Source organism: Rutidosis leptorrhynchoides, chromosome 10, assembly GCF_046630445.1.
Source record: "Rutidosis leptorrhynchoides isolate AG116_Rl617_1_P2 chromosome 10, CSIRO_AGI_Rlap_v1, whole genome shotgun sequence".
NCBI classification, from domain to species: Eukaryota; Viridiplantae; Streptophyta; class Magnoliopsida; order Asterales; family Asteraceae; genus Rutidosis; species Rutidosis leptorrhynchoides.
Window position 1 is genome coordinate 8,956,292 of NC_092342.1, and position 6,220 is coordinate 8,962,511.

Consider the following 6,220-nt stretch of genomic DNA (forward strand, 5'->3'; position numbering starts at 1 on the left):
TTAATGTGCTCTTTATACAGACTTTTATTTGGATAGATAGGAGTGCTGAAGTATTTTGAGAAGCACTTTTGAACTTTTCTTCATTTGATAATCATTTTCGGTCGAGTTCTCTTCGGCATTTCTCTTTATAGTTCTGCTCCTTTTCTCAGAACTTGGAAATCATCATTTTTTTTTGGAGACTTCATCTCGAGAAACTTTTAGCCGGCAAACTTTTTCAAGACCTTTGCCATGGTACTTGAGAGGTTTATAACATCGGGTTTTCGGAAGGAATCTAGTTTTCGAAATTTTTCAAAGGTAATGAGGATGTGGTGGAGTAGAAGTAGTGGAGGTGCGAAAGGCTTATGTTTGACAAATGGCTAGCTCTTTTGATTACAAACGAATCGCGGTTTGCTGCTTGGAGATGTAGATCTAAAGCAAGTTCTGATTCTGAGCACAGACATCGGCACTCTCAACGGAAAATAGTGAAGCATTAAAGATGAATGCTGGTCTTATTTGGGGTGCCTCACCATAATCAATTTAGGTCGATAATGCCTTAGTCATGCAATGCTCTATTAGAGATTTCAATCTAACAAGATTTCCACCTTACTTAAGCCTTATTTTTATTGACAAACGTTTCAGGTTTTCAAAAAATACTCTTTCGAAAAGGGTTTCTTTTGCAAAAACTTTGAAATTTGGCTTAAGGACTTGGAATCTTCGTAATGGGTTATTATAATACAGCATAAAAAGATTATACCAACATCCCACACTTAGACGAACATTGTCCTCAATGTTCCTAGTGTATTCCCACACTTAGGAGTTTTTTGAGTATTTGTCTAGTGTTTTTATTGGGTGTTATCCCACACTTAGTGATAAGCTAGGATGTGGCATAGTTTGAATCTTGAGCTAGTAGCGAGAAGAAAGAAATACTCTAGCAGATGCGGCTGGTTTCCAATCCTTACGTCTTTATCGGCTCATTTGTCATCCTTTATTCTTCTACTCTACTTTATTGCACGGGTCGCCTCCCGAGAAGCGCTTTTGTTTAAGGTCGTAGGCTCGACCGTAGTGATGCTTCAAAAAGCAAACATTCCTCGCTGATGGTTGTGATCTTGGTCTTCTTGAGGGAATGTGAGCCTTGGCGGAAAAATCCTGAGAAAGTGTCGGACCAATAGCGGTAGAAGATCCGGTACTTCTCTTGAAGATCTTCTGAACGATAAGTAGTGCGCAGTTTCGGCTCTTGATAAGTCTTGAAGTCCGATGAGGATATGATCCACAGCTCTGCTGGTTGACCCATGAATGTCAATCATAGAAGCAGTGCTGGTGGTGATTATTTCTCTGGTGGGGTGCTCATTTCGGAAATCTTCAAATAATGTCAGAAACTGTATTTTTAGAATTTCGAAGTCTTCGGAACGGTGATCTCCACAGTAAGAGTCAGTAGCTTTGCACAGATTTACTAAGAGGCGAAGCTGAAAAGAAGTGAAGAGCAACCCTGACCCGAGTATTAATTTCACCGTCTTTGAGTATATCTCCCTACATCCAGCTTTAAATGTGAAACTAGGATCCGTGGATTCTTGGAAGATACGTGTTATCTGCTTAGTAACGTAGGTGGCAATGTTGACTCGGTCAGGTTCAAGAAGAGAGAACGGATTGTTTCTCCTTGCTTCTTCCATAACAACGTCTCGTAGCTCTTTGATAATCAGATCAGCGTGGTGATCAACCGTTACGTAAATTACTAGCCTCTCTGGTGTGCTTTCGAAATTATCTCTTTCCAAGAGAGCGAAAAAGCTGTGAATATCCTCGATCATTTGCAATTCGGAGTGATAAGTCGCGCGTCCAGTGGAAAGATCCATATGCTTCCGGATGAGAATCAGTAGTGCTCGTTGGTTTCGTGAGAACGGAAGTGCAGATCCGGCTAAGGAGTTATAAACCTTAGAGTAAATGATCTTCTGATCTCGATAGAATCTTGTCTCAAGAATAGTGCGAACCACTGAATTGTGCTCTCGTTTCCTTTCTTCGTGATAGATATGATCGTGAAGAGAATTGATAAAGTCTTGAATGCATTCTTCTAGGATTTCAACATCATTGTCTTTTCGTCGGAGATAGAGGTGGTGTTCTTCTCGGATAGCCATAATTAATTCTGTTAAGCGTAGCGAAAAATCAATGGTTGATTTTTGGATGGCTTCGAGAATGTCTTCAAATTCATCGGTATCATTGATGAAGGTGATCATGTCTGCATGTGTGGATATAACCGGAATTCGATCTGAAGAAGAGTCTGGCTCCCCTTGATCTGGTTCGGTTGGAGAGTGTGAGTTATTCAGAATGTCTTCATGTTGCCCTACCTCGTCATCATCGGTGTATTGTTCTTCTGAGGATGCGTCTGATGAATGGGTTTCTTCATTATTCTGATTCTCCACTTTGATACTTGCAGGATCAATTTCTATATCCTTAACCTCAGCCTTATCGGTCTTCTTTTTGAAGCGAATGATTAAACTATGATCTGCCGTCTCAAGCCTTATTACTTCTTCATGACGCTCAATGCTTGGAGCGGGTATTGTCGCAGTTTCTTTTACGTCTTCCATTTCCTCTTCCTTTTCAGATTCCTCCTCTTCCTCTATTTCTTCACTGGGATCCTCTTCTTCCATTTCTGGGTCGTCTGCAGACTGTGATTCGACACCGATCTCGATATCGTCGGCTGGTGGTGAAAACTCGTCATCGGAAGTGATCCGTCTGGTGGAAATAGCAAACATCTCTGCCTGTCCAGAAAGATCAGTTGGTCTGTCAATTTTGAAGGTAACGCTCTCCCCATGTGATCGTAAGATCAAGGTTTGATTGTACACATCAATGACAGTCCTAGCCGTATTCATGAAAGGTCTTCCTAACACCACTGGTGTGTGTAGGTCTTCCTTAATGTCCATCACTATGAAATCTGTAGGATACAAGAATTTGTTGACTTTCACCAAGACGTTCTCAACTATGCCCTTAGGATATCGAATTATGTGATCGGCAAGTTGGATTGTCATTTTGGTTGGTGACAAGTCTCCTAACTCTAATCTCTGATAGAGAGAGTAGGGGATTAGGTTGATACTTGCTCCTAAATCTGCTAGCGCATGAATGGTTCCAGATTGGTAGATTGAACATGGAAAAACGAATCGGCCCGTATCTCCTAGTTTAGGTGGTAGAGAGTTTCTGAGTAATGCAGAGCATTCTTCACTCAGTGGAATTTTGTTAGAGTCTGGTATCCTCTCCTTTGTAGAGAGAAGCCTTCGAATGTATCTCTTCTGGTTGGGAACTTTGGACATAGTGTCCAGGAATCTTCCATCAAGTTTGAAAGAATTGAACTTGGATGGTTCTTCTTGTAGCCTTCCAGGATAAGGTACGCGAACTGGAGTTTCAGGGGCCAGCTTCTGAGTATATGTTGATTTTCTCTTGAGCCTAGTTGACCTTCTCCGCGGTTCTTTCTCTGGGATTACGGAGTCCATTTGCTTTGCTTCTTCTATGTGGGGATTTTAGATAGTATTACTTGGCAATCTTCCCTGCGGTCGAGTTTCAAGGCGTTGTGATAACTGTCCGAGCTGTGTTTCCAAACTTTTGAGCAGAGCCAATTGATTTCTCATTAGTATCTCCGTCTGATCTTGTCTGGTTGCAGTTCTCTGATTTAACTGTTGTTGCCCTTGAATGAACTAAGTTAACTGATCATCAGCTCCGAGAGTGGGGTTAGTTGCTTTTGTAATCTGGGTGGTAGGGGAATTTTCCTCAACTAGGGGACCAGTGAGTGGAAGTGGTTGATCGTAGGTCAATTGAGATTGTTGGGCTGGATAAGGTGGATAGCGATAGCGAAAAGGTTGATTGCTTCGCTGAAATTGATTAACCCTAGGTGGTTGATTGAATCTGGGATTTGGTGGACGAGCAGGGTATTGTACGTAACAGACTGAACCGTCAGGGTTTTCGTACTCAACTTGATATTCTTCAGTAGGTTGCGGTTTGGTACAATTAACACAAGCCTGAGCTTGGTTAACCTGCTGCGGCTGCGTCTTCAGTTCTCCGAGTTGTTTAGCAAGAGATTCCATCTTATTCGTGAGGGATTTGATGGCCTCCATTTGATTGTTAAGTGCAGATAGTGGGGCAGATGATGAAGTTGTTTCACCACTGTTCCAGTTATGATGATGCATTGTCATGTTCTCGAGCAATTCCCATGCTTCGTCTACGGTTTGGTTCATCAGATTCCCTTGAGCTGCTGCATCGACGTCGTCCTATGATTTACCGTAAGACCATTGTAGAAGGTACAGGTTTGGGCTGACCGTTCTAGCTGGTGATTAGGGCATTTCTTTAGCATGGTTTTGAATCGCTCCCATGCAGTGTAAAGAGATTCATCATAACTTTGTTTGAAGTTAATGATGTCATTCTTCAGTTTGGTTTGTTTAAAAGGAGGGAAATATTTGGTTAGGAATTTAGTAGCCATCTCCGTCCATGACGTGATGGAATCTTTTTTCAGTCCTTCGAACCAAGTTTGAGTATGATGAGTGAGAGAATAGGGGAACAAGTATAGCCGGACTATATCTTGTCCTATCCCTGGCTGTTTGTAGGAGTTCGAAAGAGATATGAATTTATCAAGGTGAGAATTAGGATCGTCATTCGGTAATCCATGAAACTGACAGCTATTCTGGAAATCTGATTGGTCCTCCTCGACCTTCAATCGAGGGTTTGGTATTTTCTGCTAAAGTAACACGTAATGCCATTCGATTTTTGATTCGTGCTTCCTTGCGTGCTTTAGAGATTATTGCGTCTGGATCAGGTACGAATAACAACGGCCCTGGTCTAGATCGGGTTTGGGTCATACACTAGGTATGCCTTTTTATTTTTTAATATTTCGCAAATAAACTAAATTATAATAAGCTAAACTAATCTAAAGTAATCTAATCTAGGGTAATCTAATTCTAAGGTAATCTAAGGTAATCTAATTTAATTAACTAACTATCCTACGGGTGGAATATGTTTTTGGTTCTGGCTACTGATTCCCTAGTATTTCGGTAACATAGCTCCGCACGAACTATTCAACAAACCAAGTGGCCAGGCCTACTACAGAGAGGCAGGATCCTTTTGGTCACAATATAATTGGCGACTGTTCGGAAAATCCAATAACCAAGTCTGTGTATAATTGTCTTTCTTAGATACCACTAAATGCTTATGAATAAGTTTGATAGAGAGCAGTATTGCCTGATACCAGTTCCCCTGCAGCGGCGCCAAAAACTAGTCTCCTCCCGTGATATGGCCGAAACGGACGGTATTTATTCGCGCGGTGTCGTCAGGCCGCAGCTCGCCAGGATCAGCCACTCGTGGGAGGAGGGTACTGTTTTAAATTTATATTTAGCGGGGCCTAAATCTTGCTACTCCTTATAAGTAAGGGAAGTATGACCTAGAGTCGTATTTTTGAGATATCAGTAGAATCAAACCTATATTTAAGCATAAGATAGTTTGGGAGTAGTGAATATTTATTTTGGGGTTTTTCTAGTTTATAAGACAGATAAAGTAAATGCGATAAAATTCGTAATTCAGATAAGGTTAAAGTGAATGCATACTATGACTTCATCAGTTATTCTGCCGAGATTATGGAATGCTGGCTCATGAATAGGAAGAGGCCTTGTATTCATTACACTGGTCCTAAACGCCCCTGTCATAAGACATGTAACTGGGTACTGCATTAGGCTTGAAGATTCTGAATAGACAGCAACGTCCCTTACCCCCGACGCCCGTGCAGTCTGACTATGGGCATACACGTTCAGACGGCTCATCCAATTGAGCGACTCAGTTGGGTGACGTATTAACATTCCGAAATGGTCTAAACTCAGTTGGGTGACGTATTAACATCCAATTGAGAGACGTGATGCGTTTCAATGCTTTCGTTAATGATTGTCAAAAGATAGTTAGGCCCTTAAAAAGAGTTCAACCATAAAGAACACCATGGCCAAGTCAAGCTGACTTCCATGAACACGTTCAGTTATCCTAACGGTCTAATCCTTTATGTGTCTAAACAAACAGTTCCTTAATTAACTAAGAATCCCTCAAGCGGGGTGCAATGCTTGAGACCGCGTTATGGTGCAGTGTACTTGTCAACACTAACCGGGTTCCATGGCCTTACTTAGCAGAGGTACAGCTTACAACAACCGTTGTGCTTCAGCGTGCACGTACGAAGTTTATATGCTTGGTGACTACACTAGCATGGTCTAGGACTGACAATGTACTAAGG

General features: G+C 41.7%; 1 non-coding gene across 1 annotated transcript; it reads left to right on the forward strand.

The window, feature by feature from the left end:
* Positions 1-4,280: 4,280 nt before the first annotated feature.
* LOC139874065 (small nucleolar RNA R71) lies at positions 4,281-4,387 on the forward strand. Its single transcript, XR_011767768.1, has one exon. It is a non-coding gene; the product is annotated as a small nucleolar RNA R71 (small nucleolar RNA).
* Positions 4,388-6,220: the final 1,833 nt, after the last annotated feature.